The sequence below is a fragment of the Aphelocoma coerulescens genome, chromosome 9 (genome assembly GCF_041296385.1).
Source record: "Aphelocoma coerulescens isolate FSJ_1873_10779 chromosome 9, UR_Acoe_1.0, whole genome shotgun sequence".
Lineage (NCBI taxonomy): Eukaryota > Metazoa > Chordata > Aves > Passeriformes > Corvidae > Aphelocoma > Aphelocoma coerulescens.
In genome coordinates this window covers 14,768,754-14,790,057 of record NC_091023.1, presented here as the reverse complement: position 1 = coordinate 14,790,057, position 21,304 = coordinate 14,768,754, and the positions used below count along the sequence as shown (strand labels likewise).

Below are 21,304 nucleotides of genomic sequence, written 5' to 3'. Positions count from 1 at the left end.
CAAATACAGAGTCAAACTGAGTAATGACCAAAGGCTATATTTAATAAATAAATAAATAAAACTGTTTTAAAAAATAAATTAAACAGTAAAATTTGCAAGATTATAATCCTAAAATTGTATTTTTAGCAATAGCTTAGCCTGGCTGTACTATTCAGAAAGAAAGCAGCCTGAGCAGTGAAAGCACTCAGCTTGATGTGACTACCACCTTCCTTCTTTTTTGCTTCCCTTTGGTCACTATTTGGTTTATTACCACTCTCAAGTAAATATATATTTTCTTCTGTCTAAGTAGAACCTGTGTTTCAGTTTGTGCCATTGCCTGTTGTCCTTCCCCTGAGCATTACTGAGAAGAGCCCAGCTCTGGTGTCTTTACACCCTCCCTGCAGATATTTATACACACTGATAAATCTCTTTTTCAGGCTGAACACTTCCAAACTCCCTCAGACCACATAAGTTCAAATGAACTGGACAGCGCTCTTGGCCATGAAAGAGCAACTTGGGTGCTTCTTTGCACTGTTCTAGCCAGGGGTTTGCTCTCCTCTGTCATCTCCCCTCTGTAAATTATTACAATGGGTGAGCCCTTTGGAGGGAACATTTCCAATGCACTTTCAGGGGATGTAGCTCCAGATGGAACCACAAACATCCTGAAGATGTTATTGTAACACCACAACAGGAGCCTTGTAGCAGTTTGCCTGATCCTACCTAGTTTATACAGATGCGTGGGGGTGTCCACAAAGGCTTTTTTACAAGATCAGACCCATCTTCAAAATGCAGTTAGGCTACTTGTTATTTATTATATTAATATTGACTTGGTCTAAATAATACTGAGGCCACTGCAAGGAGTTCTGCATCTCTGTGTGGTCTACAGCAGGCAGAGCACTGTGCGTGCTGTGCTCCTACATGGGTTTTGTCATGAAATCAATCCTTCCTAAAGCTCGTTATCCCTCTGCATGCAGGAGCCCTGCCAGGTCTGGCCTGGCAGTCCCTGCCTGCAGCAGATCAATACGGAGCGATAGAGGCAGCTGAGGGAGACAATGCACAAACAAACATTCCTGGCACTGGAAACAGACTGTGGTTACAGGAGGAGGTGTGACTCTCCACACCTCTTTCTGCTCCTTGAGCATCTCGGGGCCACTGGAGGTGTTCAGTCAATTAGTGTGCCCAATACCTTTCTCAGTGTTTTTATTTCCATATGTAGGCTGCACTTTAGAGAGAAAAACCTGGATCTATGCCATACTCTTTCCAGAAATTCAGGAAAAGGAAATGGGATTGTTAAATAAAATAGACAGCACTGATCTGGGAGCTCCTAAGGGCAGGCTGCAAAGGCTGGCAGTGCTTGCCTCCGCTGCGAGCAGAGCTGCCCACGCAGAGAGGCTCTGTCTGCAGAGAGCACCATGCAGGGCTGGGGTCCAGTCTGGCATGGCAGGTGTAAGGTCTGCTCTGAGTCGTGCCTGTGAGAACCCAGGGAACAGGCCAGATCACTCTTTTACCTTGCATGTCTGCTCTGTGCCTGATCGCCCCAGCAACAGCACCGAGTTTAAGACTGCCTGTGTGAAAAACTTCCCTTTGGTGAAAAACAGAGTCCTGCTGCCCTCTCAGAGAAGACTGACTTCTAGGGAGGGTCATCTGTGCTGAAGGCACAGCACTGCCCAGTATTTGATTGATATTCATTCTCAGGGCTGTGTGAGTTGCCCCAGCTGTGGCTGTCCCTCCTTAGCCTGTAATTCCCACAGATATTCACAATGAGGTCTTTGGAGACAGGTGTGTTTGTGGCATTTGAAGGAAGCAGTGCAATGTTTTAGGAGAGATTTCCTGTATGTCGTTACTACCATTCCCAAACAGCAGAAATACAGCACATAATTGCTACATCTGAAACTCCTGAGCTGCTACATTAGCAAGGAGTTAACAGGGATCACAGGCTGCAATTGTTGCAGTTGTTTTTAATAATACATGGAGAAATTGCGTCTTTCCAGAGACAATTCACAAAGAGTAAAATTTCTACTTTGACCAGATAGCAATTTTTCTTTCATCTCCAGTAACAATTAATGCTAAGACTTAGTTACACAAAAACATACATACCATAAGGAGGGGGATTTGTTTGTGATAGGTGCTAAAAAAAAATAGTACTAAAATAATAAGTAACTAGTGCTGCCTTGTGATGTGTACCCAATTTACAGCTGACCATTTCTGTGTACATGGAACCGGGCCACTTCTTGCTGATTTCTGTTCTGAATAGAGTCAAATCTGTCTGCTCCAGTTAAGACCCTGTTTTCATATAATAATTTTTAAGGTGATGGCTGTATGATCATATCATCTGCAAGCCTTGAAATATGTCTGAGCCTGAGGACTCTGCAGGACACACAGATGCCTATTCAGCAGGGCTGGGCTTCTATTAGTGGGTGAGTAGGGAATGTAAGCACCCTGCTATACCAGGGAATGAGGTGGGAGACTGCAGGCTGGCTTCACAGAGCACAAAACCTTGTGCTTGAGTGATGCCCAGAGGGCTCTGCTGTTGCTTAGAAGCTGGTGCGAGGCATGCTTGCCCCTCAGAGGAGGGACGAAAGTTGTGCTACAGGCTGGATTGTCAGATGGGTCTTTTGGGGCCACAGCCTGCAGGGTCCGTACTGTGGGTCTCTGGGCCAAGACTGTAAGAAAATCACAAGTCACCGTGTCACTCATAGCAGCACTTGCAGCCCTGCAAGTACTTGGTGTGATCCTGTGCCCAAATCAGGGAAATGCTCAGAGCAGTCGGTGTTGGAACACGCTGGCACGTCGTGTTAAGAAAAGCGATGTGTGAACTGGCAGCTTTCCCCTGAGCTGGGCAGCAAGGGCTGAACCCTGCTCTCAGCAGAGATGCCTCGGTGCCACTGCATGTGTTGAGCCATCAGCCCTCGCCCACTGCAAAGCTGCAGTCCTTTTTTTGAAAGAAAAAGCAAATTCCATTGCACATGCACTATTCAGTTGGGAAACCTGGATGTGATTTCCATGGACTGTTTCAGACTCATCTCTAACTCTTTAGGAAGGCATCCTGGCATGCACTGATATCCCCTGGCTGATGCAGCCGAAAGGTGAAAGAGCTGAGTGAGCTGCAGCCGTTCCTGCCCTGTGCGGGCGCAAACCCACCGAGCCCTCCCTGCAGTGAGCCCTGGGCGCTGCCAGGCTCAGCCTGTCCCAACACCCGCAGCCCGAAGCAGCGGGAGCCGGGCGCCCGTCGCGGGTGGCGCGTCCCACTCGTGCTCCCGGCAGCTCCTCTGCGTTCTTGTGACAACAGAGGGCACCAGCGGCCCTTGCTACCGCGGGCTGTGCCCTGCCCGGGACGCGCGGCGCTGCTCCCGGCGGTGCGGACCCGCGGGAGGAAGGAGCCCGCGAGCCAAGCGCAGCCCGCTCCTCCCGTTCGGGGCATGGCTGCTCGCCCCTGGGCCCGGGGGCGCTGCTGGGAGCGCTCAGCGCGCACGGCGGGGCTGGGGATGGAGCGGTGGAGGTGTGGGGGGAAGCGGGGTGCAGGGGGGGCTCACACCGTCAGCCTTTCCATTCCTCACTCTGCGCCTCCTGCCTGGCGGGGCCCGGCCCTGTCATCTGCACCCCGACAGAAGTCACTGGAACGTGGAATTTGAGGTTAATCTGCAGTGAAATGGTGCAGGTCAGAGGCTGGGCCCGAGTCTCCCCTGCGCTGCAGCGGAGTTCAGCCTCGCTGACAGCAGCGTAACGCGTGAGCTCTGCCTCCAGCGAAGCCCGCAGGGACAGCCCTGAGCTAGCTCCAAGCTGCTGCACTCCAGCGCTGCTGCCAGCGTGGGAAGGAGCCTGGAGCAGCCTGGCTCCTGGAGCATGAACTCCCCAGCAAGCCTGAGCTGCTGAGGCTGGGTGGCCAGCAGCCCCAGAGCTGCTCCTTTCAGGGGTAACCCCTGCGCAGTGGGGGCCAGTCGAGGCATACCCCTGCTCCGTGCGGTAGGAATGGGGCTGCTCCCAGTCTGCTCGGCCCCTGACGTGCAGGTCCTCTCTCCTTCTGCTTACCCACTGTGTTTTCCCTGCTGCACGTGTGTTCAGCTACAGGATGCCCGCGGAGGGATGCTGAGTAGTTGAAGCATTTGTTACTTTCCCTGCAGCACAGCTATCTGAGCAGGTAAGCAGCAGTCACTTTTAGTGGTAACCCCACTGCTTTTGATCATTGTATCACACGACAAAATAATCAGGGAGTAGGGCAACAAAATACAAGCACAAGTCCTTCTGTTGAACAGCCCCTTTCGCAGAACATCCTGATTTACTGCTGCTGTGAAAACAGAAGGAGGCATTGATTTTATTCCTGCTTTCTTCCATGCAGCACTGGGACAGAGTTCATCTCTGCTCTGGTTTGTGGGACACTTTCTTTGATTCATCTTAACTTACATGAGGAAGATGAAGGGAATAAAAACAACGATGGAGGGGAAAGGGCTTCAAGCAAAGAAGCAACATGTCACACTACTGAAAATACCACCCAACCGAGTGACATTAACTACTTGCAAGAATAAGAGCTGTTCTGCATGTGAACCATAATCCAGAGTTTGTACCAGGGCCTCACCCTCTTCAGTCCTGCAAATTTTATATATCTTGCCTATTGCAGCAGGACTATTTCCATACCAGAAGATTTACTCACACGAGCACAGGACGTTGGATGCTCTGTTTATCCACAGCCCAGAAACATGAAGGTCCCAAGTTTCTTCCACTGCCAGGGGCATGTGAAAGCTTTGAGCACATGCTACAGAGATAAGTAGAGACATATGCTTTATGCCAGGCCAAGATGCTTTTATAAAGCATTTCTGGCCTTGTCTGGTAAAATATTTAATAACTTTTCTGCCAGCAGCCAAAAGGCAGTCAAATATTTTAAAGCAGTAATAAAAGTTCCTGTGTGAGTCAGAGTCCTACAGAGATCCTGCTAGTGAATTTCCCCATGGTCGCCTGCAGGACTAGCAAGAAAAAAATCCCTCCAAACTCTGCTGGTATGAAGCATTTTTTAACAAGTCCTTGGAATTGGCATGGACTGTCTCTGCAAAGGCCCTTAAACCAGATCCCAGGCTATGTGAAGCTGAAAAAGCAATTCTGGTATTTTTTTTTCTTAAATTATTACAGCCTCAAATCCGATTTTACTCCTAGGGAATCACAGAGAGGCCAGCTTCAGTGTGACCTTTAAGAGGCATCTCACTTGCGTATAGAAGAATATGCACAAGTGTGTATTCCTTTAACCTGGAATCCAGCATACTTGGATGCCCATGCCACAGATGGAGCAAAACGCTGCCCTGCCATGTGCGTGGCCTGGGCTCAACTCTCTGCTCTCCCTTCCTGCCGAGCTCTGCTCTTGTAGCACTAATGAAGTACCTCTCCTTTCTCTTTCAAAGTCCTCAGGTGATCTCGTTCTGCTTGGAAACTGCAATGACACCCTGGGCTTTTTTGGAAATGAATCTCATTAAGATCTAAGGCTACAAAAGATTCTCTGCTAATTCTTCCTGCTGCTAAAGCCCTGCCAGTAAGCAGTGCACTCTGGTTTGGCTCTGCTGCGGGCAGCAGTGCTGGGGGCAGGGGGTCAGGCAGGCACAGGTATGTCACAGGTATGTCACAGCAGCTCACTCTGACTCCAGGTTCATGGGCTGGCAGATGCAGGTGTTCACATTCTTGATCTCCTGCTTGGCAGATGATGCTAACAGAGAGGGGAGAGGGGAGTGACGCTGCTGGCACCTGCCTGGTGGGATGTGTGCATGGGCTAGTCAGTCACTGATTTTGTTTTACCAATTGCTTCCACACTGCAGTTCAGGTCTGGTTTGGATGCTCTTCTCTGGAGCATCTGGGAGCTGTTCGGGCAACCCTGCTTGGTCTGAATCCCCTCTTCTTGCCCCCAGACCTTGCCACTTCTTCTCCAGCCAAAAATTTCCCCAAAGCCTACTGTTTCTTTGGTTATTCCTGTGCTTTTGACACTAAAATGGGAAGAATGTAATTTCCCCACGACAGAATGCCAGGAAATGTTTTAGCAGCTTGGTGGTAAAAAGTGAAGCAATTGGAGGGAAAGATAAGTCTTTCTCAGAGCTGTTTTCCAGATCCCCTACAGACATGTTATGCCAAGTGTGACAGCACCAGCACAGCACAGGAGATCTCAGCAGAAAGGCTTTGAGCTGAGCATGATTGGGCTCACACAGACGTGAGATGTCACCATGCCTGCTGGGCTGCTCAGTCTGTTAGCACAGATCCTACCCTGGATATCCTAATTCCCTGTCTTGTGCTCTGACCCTGACCCCCTCCTTCTCTTGTACAGGAAAGCCTTATACAACCTGCCTGGTCCCCCTTCCCCACTTCCACGGCCGTTTGGTGTGAACGTGGGATCTTCAAAACAACTACATGCAGGATGAAGGCAGTTGCTCTCTCATTGTGTGTGAGGGCAGCACTTCTCCCTGGGGATGAAACATGGGTTTTCTGAGCCTACAGAGAGGGCCTGTGGGCCACAGCACGGGTGGTACACCTGAGCTGCTCTCCAAGGGAGCTGGGGAAAAGCTGGGGGTTTATCACCCCAGGCAGGAGACAGCCTCTTCTTCCTCCTGGCCTTGTCTTGGGCAGAGAGCCCAGCTCCCACAGCCTGCCTGGCGAGCAGCCATCCTCCCAAGGTGTCTGACCTCCAAAAACGTGCCCATGGCAGGCTGCTTTGAGCATATAGCAGAGAGAAAAGACAGTGAAGAAGTGTCTGGTTGCCCATCTCAGCCACCTCCTTCCACTCCTTTCTGGAGAGGGAGGTCTGCCCTCCTGGGTGTCAGGAGAGATTCTTTCAGGGACAGCTTGGCAGTGCAGATTTATGACAAGCCTCTTACAACTCGTTCCAGATTTGGGTAACACTGGGGAAAATGCTGTCACCAACTGCATGCTTCTCTCCTTGGAAACCCCAGTGTTTTTCTGTGCTCAGCTTGCTGCCACAATTCAGTACTGCCAGTGGCTGGGGGAGTAGCTGGGTGTCCACAGCCAGCCCTTCCTGGCAGCATGGGGATGTCTGCACGCAGCCTGGCTCGGGGTCACTCCCTCAAGGATGGCTGCCATGCCCCAAGGGACCACAGTCCTTTAGGGTCACTGTGAGTTTGCTGGTCATGGGTGTGATAGTCAGCAGAGCAGAATATGAAAGCACAGTCCTTCCACCCTCAGATCATCATAGGATCTATTGAGCAATTCAGGGTGTTTATCTCATCATGATAGTGTAGCCCTGGGCTGTCTCTGAGGTCCTCGCTGGTGCAATGGCTGGCTGTTGCATCAGAACCTACAGTCGGAGCAATGGGGTCACACTTCCTGGAGGAGGCAAGTGCTGATCCAAGCTGTAAAGATTGCATTTGTCTAATTGCATTTGCATTTTCATTTTCAGCTGCAGGACAAATGCCAGGGTCCTGGGGTAGGCAGAGGGGATTTAGGTTGAACAGATCAGCTCCAAGTTTATCATCTTCTGCTTAAAATCTTGCAATGTGATGGCACTGGTGGCCCCTGCAGTTGCTTCTGGATGCACATGTATTTCTTCTGGTGTATCATTAAAGCATACCCTAGCAGGGGCAGCAAGAGGCAAAGCTGGGAGTTTAAGCAAGGAAAATAACTCTGATTGCTTGTCAGATGCCTTAGGAGAAACTGAAGTGATCACAAACAGTGGAGTAACTTGGAAGTGTGCAGCAGGCATCTCACGTGCCAGATCTCATTCCCTTATCCTCACCATCCAACCTGAGAGCACCAGCAGGAGCAGTTGGTGGCATGGATGGCTGCACAATTGCATTGGTCACCTCTTGCTGATGGGATGTATGGATATTTCTTGCACAGTGGGCAGGTCATGTTCCACAGCAGCCTGCAGGGCTGTGCTGATTCATGGGGAACAGGAAAACCTAGCTTTATCTTCAGGGAGAAAACTGCTGAACTTCAGGTTTCAAAGCCTTTGGTTTGGTGGAATTACAGGTTCAAATCCTGAGAGGTTCTAACAAGGTCTTTCTTCCTCTGAGATAAATGGAGTGTTGTGCAGTAAATTGCCAATGATTCTCTTTGTTAGATGCTGTGCTACTTTGAAAACGGCCTCATGACATATTTCAGCTTTCTGCAAAATAAATAACTGTATCATTTATCAAAAATGTTTGCTTTCAGAAAGGTTGCCACTCTTTTAAGTCATCAGAGACTCCTGGGAATGAAGGAGATAAGAGGAAGACAAGATGCCTCTTTTCTTTCCTTATTCTATTTTATTTCACATTTCAATCTTTTTTGCTTATTTGAAAAAGCGCTGATGAGGAGTGATCCTTGGTCATGGCATGTCCCAGCAGACTTGGTGGAGTGTGACAGTGAGGGCCATGTACTGCCTGACTGGCCCCTGAGAGATGGGGAGCAACAGGCACCCTTGCTTGCATGCAGCACCCTTGCTACCTGTGATCACCCTCATGCAGGAGGAGGTCTGATGTTGCTCTTCTCCCCATGGCAGCAAACATCACCCATCAAACCCATCCCCAGGTCTCTTGCAGTGGAAGACACAGCTCCTGGGACACCAGCAAAATCACAGCATCAGGACTGATGGACAGTGAACAACCAGCATCTTTCTGCCTCCTCAGCTGAGATGACACATCCAGACCATGGATACCTGCTGGAGCATGAGGTCCTGTGCTCCTTTGTCACAGACCATCACTGCAGAGCTGCTCAGCTCTGCTGTGTGTAGTGGTCATGCAACACAGGTGTGCTGCCCCAACAAGGCACCTGTCAAATGCAAACACTGTCACAATTCCTCCTCAAAATTTCTACAAGGGAGAGCTATGCGCAAATAAACCCAGCAAGGCAGAAAAACATTTTTGAAACTTAGTATTTCTCTTCTTTTAAAGCTATCTCCAGATTTCAACCATTTCCACATACTTCTCCTTTGTCTAGGACAGGATAGAGCACACCAGATTAAATGTCAAAAAGCAGCCCCTGTATTCAGCATGCTCAACAGTAATTTGTTTTATAGCATGAGCAACAGTATCTTATTTTGTGCTTGACAGAGCAAACATTACTAGTGTCCAGCCAGCACCTCACTAACTTCTTTAAAACAGAAATATTGCAAGCAGCTTTTTATGTCATCTAAGGGATGCCCTCAGTGCTTTCCAAATGCCTGGGAGTCCTAAGTACCAGGCAGGAATTGGCATCCTCTGTTTACACGTGGCTAAACAGAACTAAAAGAGTTTATGTCTCCTGTTTCCAAATACAGTCACTAGCTTTGGGTCTCTGTCTTCTTGGTGCCAAACTGTGAGAGTTTTTAATTTCTGGCATGTGTGTAGAACAAAGAGCAACTGTTCGCTGGTTTAACTGGTTTGACTTGTACACAGCTCCACTGAAAATGTACCTTAGTGTGAAGTCTGTGTAGTGCAGTGAAGAAGCAGATGTTCCCTCCATCCCCACTGCATCCATCAGGTCTGGATTTTACAAGTGCCCCAGTCGAGGCCAACAGTGTTTGCAGTGTCCAGTGCTGCTGAGAGCTAGGCCAGGTGTTAGATCAAATGTCTGGAGCTGAGCGTGTAACATTTTTTCAGATGTGCTTCTCAGTGATTTTTTTCCAGACAGATGTGGGAAGTCTGTGGTAGAGCTGGGAACAGAGCCTGTTCCTGTGCTGTGAGAGGCTGTGCCTCTGACAAGACACAGGCACAGCCCTACAAAGTAAATGTTGTGATTTCATGGCTGGAGTTGAATGGCACCCGTCAGTTGCACCAGGGGAATTTTCCCCCCAGTCTCCAGATTCACAGGCATTCACTCTGTGGCTAAAGCCTCAGAAAACTCTGAAATTCAACAGAAGAAGTTTGATGCTTAATTTTGGGTCAGTTGTACCAGTGCATCTTTGTACTCAGGTCCCTATGTGCAGCTCAGTCACAGGATAACCTTAACAGAGGATAACCAGGCAAGAAGGCTCAGGGAGCTGGTGAGATGCAGGGGAAAAGGACATCATGGGGCTGAGTTTAATACACAGAAAGTATTTTACCCCAGGAGATGTCTGTTGACTCCAATAGCATGTAGCTGAAGCTGCTTCTTGAGGTGGACAATTAAGTGAGGACTGGGCTTATGGATAGATGACAGAAGCTGTGGCTCTACTTGTTTGGCTGAGTTGTCTGGAAAAATCACACATTTCTTTCCTTTTTAATCATCAGTTGAGCTTATCTGTGATAGGAGAGCCTGTCATATTCTGTGTCTGAGCATGGTGTCCTCTGCTGGTGCTGGCTGCATGGCAAACCCTGAGGGCACTGCTGGCCCTGCCAAGCCTGGGCAATGCCTCACTGGCCCATCCACAGCTGGGCCACACTTGTCAGGGGTGGCTACCCCGTGAGGGTGTGACCAGCTCCCCACTGGTCTGTCTCTTCAGTGTTTGGAAGAGCACAACTCCACAGCACAGATTTTTCTGCCCACCTGTTTCCATGAGTTCATGTTGAAAGCCTGCTTTCTCAAGAAATTCTTTTTTTTTATTTAAGATGTGCTGTTTCCATAGGTTGCACCTTCTCTTAAGGATACTACCCATGGACAAACACAAAAAGGGCACAAAGCCAGCATCACAAGTCCCGTTTCCATAGGACATTCCAGCAGGTATGTCTGTCCATGTAATAAAGTGAGAGGTTCTGGGTGTCTGCTCAGTTCCCCTGTGCTGGGATGTGGTGAGGGACACCCAGCATTTGACAGCAGAATGGTCCCTGGTCTTCAAGCAGTGAGATGGCTTGGGCAGGTGAGCTTTCTAAAATGACCAGTTGAAACCACATTCCAACCACCCCTCTGCCAGTATAGGTCAGGAAGGGTGGCTTTTCTTGAGTAAAATTTCAGTCAGGCTCATTTTTCTTTCTATTTCTGTTTTAGCAAATGCTAAATATTAAGCTATGATTAGGCAAAAAGGAATAAGAGGAATTTCAGACTGAAAAGCGGGACTTACACTTTTGACTTAGATGGGAAACTGGGCAATTTTTTCAGCAAAGCTGCTTCCATGAAAAAAGGCCATTGAGGAGCATTCTGGCTGAAAGCATTTCAGCCATCTGCCATCAGAAGAAAGTAAAAACCCCTCAGACCCTTCCCACTGTGAAAATTCAGGATTTTCTGCAGTAAAAGGCTGAATCTTTTGACTGTGGTTAAAGTCTCCTTTTTTTTTCTTTCTTTTTTTTTTTTTTTTTTTTTTATGAATATCATCATCACTAAAACATATAAAACAAAGGAGTTTGGGGAAAACTCTAGCTGATATAGGGCAGGGAAAATTCGTGGGCTGGAAAGATCCTGGAATCAGTGACCTAATCAGCCATTTCCCTCTCTAATTGCTATGATTCTACAGCTTAAAGAATTACACAATGTGTATTTGAGTTGGAATAAGATACGATTATTGAGTAAAGTGCATAATAATTGTGTTTCAGAAGGTGAAATAAACGTCTATCACCAGGCACTTCAATCCATCATTGTACTTTGCTAAATTACCTAAATTGCACTACATTCAATACTAAAATTACTTGTAATAAAGTGATTGCCGAACTGACACTCACAAAAAGATGTCTAGTACCCACATTTGTTTTCCTAATTGACAATTTTAGGCTTCAATCTAGGGAGGGAGGAGCACCCACAGCCCTCATTGCAGTTCATAGGAATGGAGGGCACGTAGATCCTTGCAGAGGCAGAGTCTTTTAGAATGGAAGGCTCCTGTCTGCATGAAGTACCTCTGATTTCCTATAGCTTTTAAGTCTTTTGTTAGGTCACTGTATAGAGCCATTTAGCCTACATTTACAAAAATATAAGCTTTGATACAAGCCTTTCTTGTAATGATACACCACTTGTTTACATTGCTCTGCAATTTCTTCCCCGGCTATTCATTAATTAATGCCACATTTTGAAGACTGGGATAAGTGACTTGACCAAGAATACATAGCATAGAGACACATCCCTTGACCTAGATCTCTGATGGCACTTTGGGAGATGCCCAGGACTTTTGTAGTTTCTTTTTCCTGCAGTCTCTCTACCCTGCAGGATTCTATATGGCAAAATGCAAAACTTTTTGTTTCAGAACTTTTTGTTTCAGCTCCTGGATATGACATTTATATCAGGCCCACCAAGAACATTACTTTTTTGTTTTAGATGGTAGTCCAAAGATGCTAATAGATCAGGCCCACCTAGAACATTACTTTTTTGTTTTAGATGGTAGTCCAAAGATGTTAATAAACTGTAACTGATGCTGAGCTAAATTTGGCTGGTCTTTTAGACTTTAGCTTATGTATGTGGTCACATGGGACAATACATAGAATTCTTTTACTCAGGCTAAGCAACATCCTTTTGCAAAGGTGTATAACTACTTTTTCATGAGACTGAGTGAACAGCTGAGGAAATCTCGCTTTCTGAAGCCCAGAACCCTCTTTTCTTTCTCAGAGGTTTTCCTCACCTAGCTGAGAATGGGTCTTTAAGAAATTTAATTGCAACATGCTAAAATTTTTCTTTGTAAGAGAAACACATACTGCATCCAGAAGACACTGAATTTATGTCCCTCCTGGATGTTTCCGTGGCCTCAGCCAAAGGGATGAAACTCTTCTTCATGGCAGGTGACATAATCTGTAGAGTTTACTGACTCTCTTAATGAAATATCAAATGCTCTCATAGATATTTTTCAGCTTTTTCTTTACATGAAAGGAGATGTGAATGTCTCCTCCATCAGCAGTCACTATATAAGATACATACTGTAAGGTCTATTAAAAAAGTTTCAATAAGCTAAGCAAATATGAGGAATTCTGATGGGAAGGAATTAAAGCAGTCAATTTTTTATCTTCCAAAATAAATATGCGAGTTAATCTGAAAAAGTGAAGAGTGCCAAATATTCATCCTATGTGCTAAAGTGACTCATGGCAAAGGCAGACAGTTTTATAGTGCCATTTCTTTACTTGTGTTAGAAATGGATAGCTTCCAAGTGGCACTTACGAAACAATTAGCTGTTCCAGGATAATCAGATTTGTATGAAAATGTAGAGATAAGTGATTTAGCTGTGATCTCAGCTGGAAAGTGACTGAGAGTGGTGGGCCATACTCCACAGTAAAAATCCCCATTCTTTTATTAAATGGCACTTTTGCTGAAATGTGCTGGATTCAAGCAAGTAAGGGCTCCCTTGACTTTCATTGCTAGGATGACACACGACTGATTTGTATCATTAGAGATCTTTGCTGATGGCTGAACTGCTTTGCATATAAATGAGACCTAACCTGAACAGCTGTTCAGCTGGTGGGTGTGAAGGATTTACAGTTCCAGATCAGGTCCCTGCTCACCACCAATCTCTGAGGGTAGTCCACTCCAGACTGATGGAAAACATGTGATATTTCATACTTGCATCCCTGGAGGTTGGGCAAGTGCAAAGGCTGGCAGTTGAAATGGTCAAAAACATCGTGAAGCCTTTTTATATTTTAAAGTGAAAATGCTCATTTTCCAGTCTTGCCCTGTCCCTTGAAATTATTGTGCATATGGTGGAAGAGTGAAGGTGGAGATGGATAGTCCTGACAGCATGACAAAGGCTCATCCTGCATCTTCAGGTGTTGCCTGTGGTCTCTCCACAGAGCTCTTCTGCTACTTCCACAACCTGGTCATCTCCAAATTGCCTAAGGTCGGGGCAGGCAGTGAACTGCCCAGGGGTTTTCTTCCATTGAGGTGTTTGTCCTAGTGCTCCTGTTCACTGGACCTGTTGTTGGCTGTGTGTTTCTCCTTAAAGTGTGCTCTCTCAGCTCTGCCTTTGCAAATGCACTTGGTGGAGAAAGTGGCAGAAAATGAGATTATGGCTTCCTGACCCCAACCTCACCTGAGCTGCATGGGAGGGCCCCTTAGGAAACCTGTTTCTGTGTTATTTCCAGTTTAGTTTGCAAATCACTAGGCAGCCAAGCCTTGAGCAACTATTCATCTGCCTGAACCCTCTCTAAAGATTCACCTGTCTGTGGAGCAAACCACATTGTCAAGGACATTATTAATGATGTGTCAGAGATAAGAGTAGCTCTCAGCCCCAGGAGATCCAGAGAGCTTGGAGACAGTTTGGATCTTTGGCCAAAGCACCTGGGAGGGGTATATCTCCAGAGCAGAGGTAGTGGTGACCTCAAATTCAAGGACTAGCTAATACCCTCACCCTGTGTAATGTCAGAAGTATCTCTTCCAGTGGTAGGATTCAGAAAAATTAAATTTAGAGGTTTTCCAATAAAGCATTTGTAGATTCAGGTGTACAAACCCATGAGAGTGTTTGGTCTCCTGGTGATGTTCACACATGGACACAAAACATCTTGGTCTTGAAAGGATGCTTTACCACTGCTTATTCCTCCAATGAAGCTGGCAGAACAGGGAATGAGCACTCTGATCTCACTATGCAATAAATCTTTGATGATGTGAAGGCACCTGGCAACTCTGCAGTGAGTGTTAAGTGTAGAGCTAGTGATGGCAAAATCCTTCAGGTGCTGCTTATTGTGGAGGCAGAACTCAGCCTGTTATAAACACATCCTCCTTCCCTGAGTGTGGTTGGTTTTATCTCCAGGTTAAGCTAGTGTTGGGATCCCAGATGGAAGAGGAAGCTGTTCAGCTTTAAGAGCTTTGTTTACTTATATAAGGCCTAACAAACATGGTTGTTAAGGCCCTCTAGGAGGTCTTTCTTATGAAGCTGGGAGCTATTGGATTAGGCAAATGAGAGCCAGAGATTTGCCTAATAGCTTGACAGGCCATGAGGGATTAGACTCTTGTGGGCTGGTGTAAACTTGTGGGACAGAGATGCTGTGGCGTGGGTCTCTTCTTAGCCATGGATAAATGCCTTGTCAATGTGGGTTAATCTTGTTTGCCTTGTCTTCCATAATGCTGCATTGCAGGACACAGCCTCTGTCCATTTAATCACCGTTGGAATGGAATTGTAGGCTTTTGTTTCATGTACGCACCTCCTCCCTAATGCAGCTCTTTCAGCATCACAGGGGTCAGTGATTAACGACAATTTTCAACTCACTTTGGTTCAAACTCCAGAAACAGTTGTTCCTTTGGGACCAAAGGTTCAATTGTCACTGGATGAATGCAGGTCCATCTGGGGAGACTTCACTGTTGCCCACAGACTGTGGATCCATCGCTCCCCACTCCTTTTTCTAACACTGGTCTCCCATGTCTATCCCTACAAAGATAACCAAGATCCCCTTCCCCTGAGCTAGGATTCTCCCTTGTCATTATGCTGTGCTCAAGGCAGCAGGCCAGCACTGGAATGGCACTCTGTTGAGCCTGAAGGACACCTCCAGAGAGGACCCATCCCTCACTGGCACACTCTGACACCTCTCATTTGATTGAAATTGAGAGTTAGTGGTGACTGTCTTCAAAGGTGAGCAGGTAGTTTGTAGTGGGACTGAAGTGCCAAGTGTTAAGGGAGACCAAAGAAAGGGACATGGGACTCCTCTGCTCCCAGGTCCCTTCACTTTGATAGGGTAGAGGTCTGTGAGTATGCATGGTTTATGGAGCATCATAGCTTTTACAGCTCCTCTCATTTCTGATCCTGACCAACCTAGACAAGAGCAGCCACTTCTGCTGGGCTAGTTTCCTCCCAGGGCACAGGCCATGCTTGTCTCATTAGAGTCCATCCAATCCAGCTCACATTTTTGAGATGTCTTCACATTTCCTCACTCACTATCTTCCCTTATCCTCCTTACAAGTACACCATGAGCCCAGCAGTGCTGGGTCCAACACTGGACCTGGGGTCCAAACACCTGCAGCTGCTGTGGACACATAGCTCTGAGATTTGTTTAATGAATGCTTGTCAGAGCTAAGGAAGCCAGGAAAATTCACTGCAGGCATCCCTGAGTCTGGAGGAAGCCTCCCCCACAGCCCATTAGCATCTGCAAGACACTAGAGGGGACGGTGCAGGTGGGAGGAAGAGCTCAGGCCAGTCCCTTTTGGTCCACAATGGGCGGCATCTTGCTCAGTTGTGCAAATTGCTCATACAACCTGGGGGGCCATAAACCCATACCACTCCTTTGAAAGCCCAGCCCCGCCCCTCGTGCCCCCCCTCAGCCCTGTGCCCAGGCAGTGGCAGAGCTGCAGGCAGCGGGGGCAGATGGGGACAGGTGTCAGTGATGCTGGAGTGCCAGGTGACAGCTTCCCAAGGCATTGACAGGGGAAAAGGCTGTGCATGCTACTGGCAGTCACTGGGCTCAACAACTGCAAAGGTAGCACTGTGAAAAAGTGTCTCAGGGCTTGTCCCTGACACCTTCACCTGCCTGGCAGACAACAGATGCAGATGCTATGCTAAAAGAGTTGTGAATACAGGCTTTGCAGGCTGGTCCTTTACTGACACATCCCTAAGAGAGCATCAAGTTTTCCTGAGAGGATGGAAGGGGCTGCAGGGCAGTGAGGTGGTGTGGGAGTAGCAGCACAACCCTCATCAGTTGCACACGGTGTGGTTGGTTGTGCCACCCACAGGGCACTGGACCCAGCTGTCCCAACACATGAAATGCCATCCACCTCCCATCCACTTCTCTGTGTCTTCTTACCTAACAGGGAATGGGAAGTTTTAGATTGCCATGTGAGCTCTTAGGAGGGGGTGTACAATGGGGGATTTATCCTCTGTTCCACAGAGCTCTGTTGCCACCCTGGCTCTGCTTTTTTGACACTGCAACACCCAGCCCTGGGCAAGACCGAAGCTGTGAACCAAAAGCTGGCTAGCACAGAGCCCAAAACACACCAGGGCATCCACAATACAATCTCAGAAGAGCCTGTGCCATCTTATAAATTGTCTGTGGAGTGGGACCTGGCAGAAGGAAGCACAGCCTGCCTTCATGGAGACGACACATGCTTGGGACTGAAGCAGTGAGGGCTAAAGTTCACTCTGCACATCCCTTCACTGCCTGCACTGCTTTATGCTCCAACCTAGTCATGGCTGGCCCAGGGGAGTGGCTTGGGAGAACACATCTGGGACCACAGGGCTGCACTGCTTGATATTAGCTCTGCTTGAGGCTGAGGTGGCATCTGGTTTGTATCTCCACGACTGCTGCTGTGCTCTGGCTGCAGATTGAGATATGAGCTAGGAGAGCCCGAAGCTGCGCCCTGCCACAGCCTGGCTCAGCACAGCTCTGCAGGCGCAGGGTGGTCTGACACACGTTATTACTGCTCTTTATTATCAGCCTCCACTAACGAATTCCACTAATGCACAAAACCCTGCATGACAAAGCAGCCCTTGATCTTCTTCCACACCCTTACTTCCAACCCCTGTAAGGCTTCCTGCTGTAGCTGAGGAGTTCCTCTTGGGACAGGCAGCACAGCTCAGCAGGTGCTAAGAAGTGTATAATCCTGAAGTGAGCTAACTGAGCCTGGGTGCTTCCTCTCCTGGGGTCTCACTTCTGGTTCTTGCACACAGAGGGAAGCTTGGTTTTCACCAGGCCAGGAGCTATCTTGCATTTTGATCTAGAGCTCATTTAAATCACATCCTCTGGTTGTGGCTCCTGCTTTGTGAGGAAGTCCCAGACTCCTGGGTTGGAGCAAAGAGGGCAATTGCTATTTAATGAATGGAGCTGGGCATATCACCCATGCTCCTGCAGCCATCATTCCTCAAACACAAAGGTTCTGCCACCCTTCTTCCCTAGGCACAGGATCCTCATGGAGCAGAGCTGTGAGCTTGTGTAACAAACTGACCCTGCAGGGAAGAGGAGAAGGAAGGAGAGGGCTCCTGCTGCCCTGGGCATGGTGCAGGCAGCCCAGGGCAAATATCATTAAGAGACATCATTGTTTTTTCATTCTGAGTGCTAAGCTATATAAACAGAATAAAATATCATACAGAGGACTGCTTACATATTGCCTGTGACTTTTGTATATCTTAATTTAAGAGTTTACAAATTACAGTCCTGCCTAGCCAGCATCTACTGAGCTCCCAGAAGGAAGTTCTTTGGCCACTTCTGTCTGTACTGTCCAAATGTCTGTAGAAGAAATACCCTGGGAAGAGAATCTGTCACACTGTCCATCACCGCGTACTGTGGGCTCTTACCTCTTGCTGTGCCTTTGGAGACCACTTTGTTCTCCTATTCCTGTCCTTTAACTGGCTCTGTCTTTACTCATTGGAGGCCTTGTACTTAGACAAGATCCAAATTTTGCATAATAAAAGGGCTCCCTAATAGCTGGCAGTGCATCCTGCTGCTCCCTGTCTCCTATTGTTGAAAATTAAACAGATGTAAAATTAGGAGCTGAATTTCTCTGCATCTGGGGGTCCTTGTGTATAGCTGGAGATGAGAGATTAAGATGTGACCTTTTCCCAGGAAAAGCAATTAAAGAGTTCAATAAATTATAATCCTTAACAAACCTTTCTCCAAAGAATTTTGCTTCAAATGCTTTAAATCCCACTGGTCATGTACATTTTTGCTTACAGCGTTCTTTGCTTCTCTTGACTGCACACTCCAGTGAAATCCCAGATCCTTTACCAGGAAATGTGTTTGAATGCTCCATCCCCACCTACTCTTTTGGACCCCTCAGGGAGACAAATAAACAGAAGGGAAGGTTTACGGCAAGCAGAAAAGAAGTCAACAATTTTCCTTCATTGCAGGAGACTTCACACAACTCAGCAGCTGCAGGCCCTAGTGCTGTATCACCCTGAGTAACTCATGTTCCTGGGCATGGTTTCCAGGCAGAACCAAGTCCCAGTCGATATCAATGCACACTAATATCTTCTTGGCGCACACTGCTCCATCTCTTTACAACAGGCTCACAATTGCTTGGCTTCATCTTAGGGTGGTAATCACATAAAAATGCTGTAGAAAGTGAGTTTAATTTATCTCCTGGCCTAGCAGCAGACCCTTTTCAGTGAATGGTCAGAACTTGTGTTTAAAAGCTCATTGGAAAAAACAGTATCCATGGCTGATTGAGCTCTCAGTGTTGGGAAACCTTGAGATCTGTAAGTGGAGAAGGAGCCCCATTAATTCCTGTCTAGACTGGCTTCTGAGCCCAGGTTCCAGAGATGAAAGGACACTTTATTAAGACAGGACATAAATCCACCCTGCCAACAAGTCCACACTCCTCTGGATTATTTACACCTCTCTCCCTCCCTCTGGTCATTGCCTGTCCCTATATAATCTACATTAAAGTCCTGACAGGATTAAACCAACATGTCTTACACTTCAAATATCAGGCTCTGTGTGCTTTCATTTCCACCATGCCACAAAAAAAAAAGACTTCATGTTTTTACAGATAGACTGAAAATAAAAAAGTAGGTGTCCAATGAAAGGAGCTTGATGTTATGACTGAGAGATAAAATGTGTGCTTGGGAGATTTTATTGTGAATGTGGCCTGCATCTACAGCTCCTCTCCCTGGTGTGTCTGGCCCTGTGTGTCACTAAGGGCCAGCCAGGGGCTGTATGAACAGAGCCATCTGGGCTCTGAGCATCATCTTTTGGATGAGGGGTGACTGCTTGCAGTCAGGCTACAGCCCCTGTCTTACAGGGACTGTCTTCCCTGGCAGTGCTGTGCTCAGTTGCCAGGGCTGGGGACTGAGGGGTTGCAGAGAGCATGGGCAGTTTAGGGTGAAGGCTCTGAGGAGGACAGGCTTTTTTCTTTCAGAGATTTTACAAATTTTCATTGGTCTTGAGGCTTTGCTCTTTTATTTTCTGACATTGGAAAGTTCCTATAGCTGTCTGCGTGTTTTTTGGTGTTTGTGGAAGAGCTATGGCACTGTATGAGAGTAGTAGGTCCTGTCGTCTCATGTTTGCATGAGCTTCTCCACCTTCCCTTGCAGCCAGACAACGGGGAGCAAACAGAGCTTATGGAAAAGAGCCTCAAAAGGACTTTGGCACAAATATATTTTTAGGCTGAAAATGTAAAATGTCCATTCACTGTATGAGTATCTCTGTAACCCTGGCTCATTTCTGTTGTAGGTCCTGCTCAGCCATAGGACTGAGGCGTGCAGTGAGTGCATTAGTGAGGTGGGTGCTTTGCACAGAAATGAAAGCCAGGCAAAGTGCTTAAAACTACAGGCAGCAAAATTTCTGGATGTTGTGGAAGTGCTGCAGCCTCCAAGGAGACATCCAGGCACTACTGCAGGACTGGAGTTGGTGCTGCCCAGGCACCTGTGTGTTCCCAGTAGCAGGGCAGATCAATCCTTTGGCAGAGTGAATAATACTTTGGATTAATTTGTTTGGAAGAACAGATGAATTCATGAGCACACTCTGATGCAGAACTACCTTCCTGTGGCAGGCCCTGTGCGTTTGCAGTGTTACTTGGTACATCCACAGTGATAACAGCCTGTGATGATAGAGCTGCACAGTGCCCAGGGCCGTGTGAGTCCCAGACATGCCGCAGATTTCAGCACGTTGTAGCCATGGCAGGCTAAGGAAATGATGAGTGCTGTTGAAAGGACTCTCTGAACTTTTGTGCTGCCAGACAGAGCTCTCCTCAGTGTCATACTCTGCTTGGATCTGTGTTTGAACTGATCACAGTACTTGCAATCCTTTTGTATGCATTTTCTGTTGCCTCTTTATCAAATGAGCTTACTGGCATGGTCAATTTGAAGTCATTAGCAAATGTTTATCTAGAGTTTGAAACCTATGAAAAAGACCATTTGAAGTGTTTCCAAGATTTGCATTCATTTGGCCAAAGAAATCATGACACCTGGTTTATGTGTCTAATCCAACATACCCACACTACTCCAATTTTGAATATCAAATGTTTGCATTGAGCTTGAAAAACTGCTTCCAAAACAAGGCTCAACCAAACTACAGAAATATTTCAAATAGATAAACAAAAATAAATTAATAGCTGTTCACATACCTGAAGAAAAAAATCCCTGAACATATTATTCAGCAGCTTTCTTATTAACTTTTTTCAGCAGCATTAAAGGTCAGTGTCAATCTCCCTGTTAGACACCCAGCTTTGGCTCTCCATGTGCTGCAGCAGTTGGCAGTGCAATTAAATACCTTGAGTTTTGCCTTTTTGACTTTACTGATGAGTTTATTGTTAGATATTTGGGACCTCAATAAACAATTGTTCTTAAACAGTTTCTACCCTTTCCTTTCTAGCAGAATTCTCTGACCTGGAAGAGCACAGTAAAAATCTCCACATCCTTTCTGCTCACACAGAAAAATTTCCTGTGCCTTGTCATCTTTTTCATTCCCAGGTTTGTGTCAGAATGAGCAGAGGGCTCCAGAGCTCCAGGATGCAACTGAACACAAGCCTGAATAAGACAAGAGCCTTATTGAGCCTGTCCCAGCTAGGAGCCTGTCCCCCCCAGTGCCCGCCGGGCACAAGCCATCATCCTCTGTGTGGGGAGAGCACGTGGCAGCTGCTGGATGCAGGGATGGGGCATGCTGCGTTTGTGTTAAGGATGGAGCTGGAGCAATAGGCTTTT

General features: G+C 47.1%; 1 long non-coding RNA gene across 1 annotated transcript; it reads left to right on the top strand.

Annotated features, from left to right (window-relative positions):
* The first annotated feature begins 3,802 nt into the window (after positions 1–3,802).
* Positions 3,803–20,922, top strand: LOC138114862 (uncharacterized). Its single transcript, XR_011152849.1, has 3 exons — positions 3,803–4,117; positions 10,466–10,560; positions 19,836–20,922. It is a non-coding gene; the product is annotated as an uncharacterized lncRNA (long non-coding RNA).
* Positions 20,923–21,304: the final 382 nt, after the last annotated feature.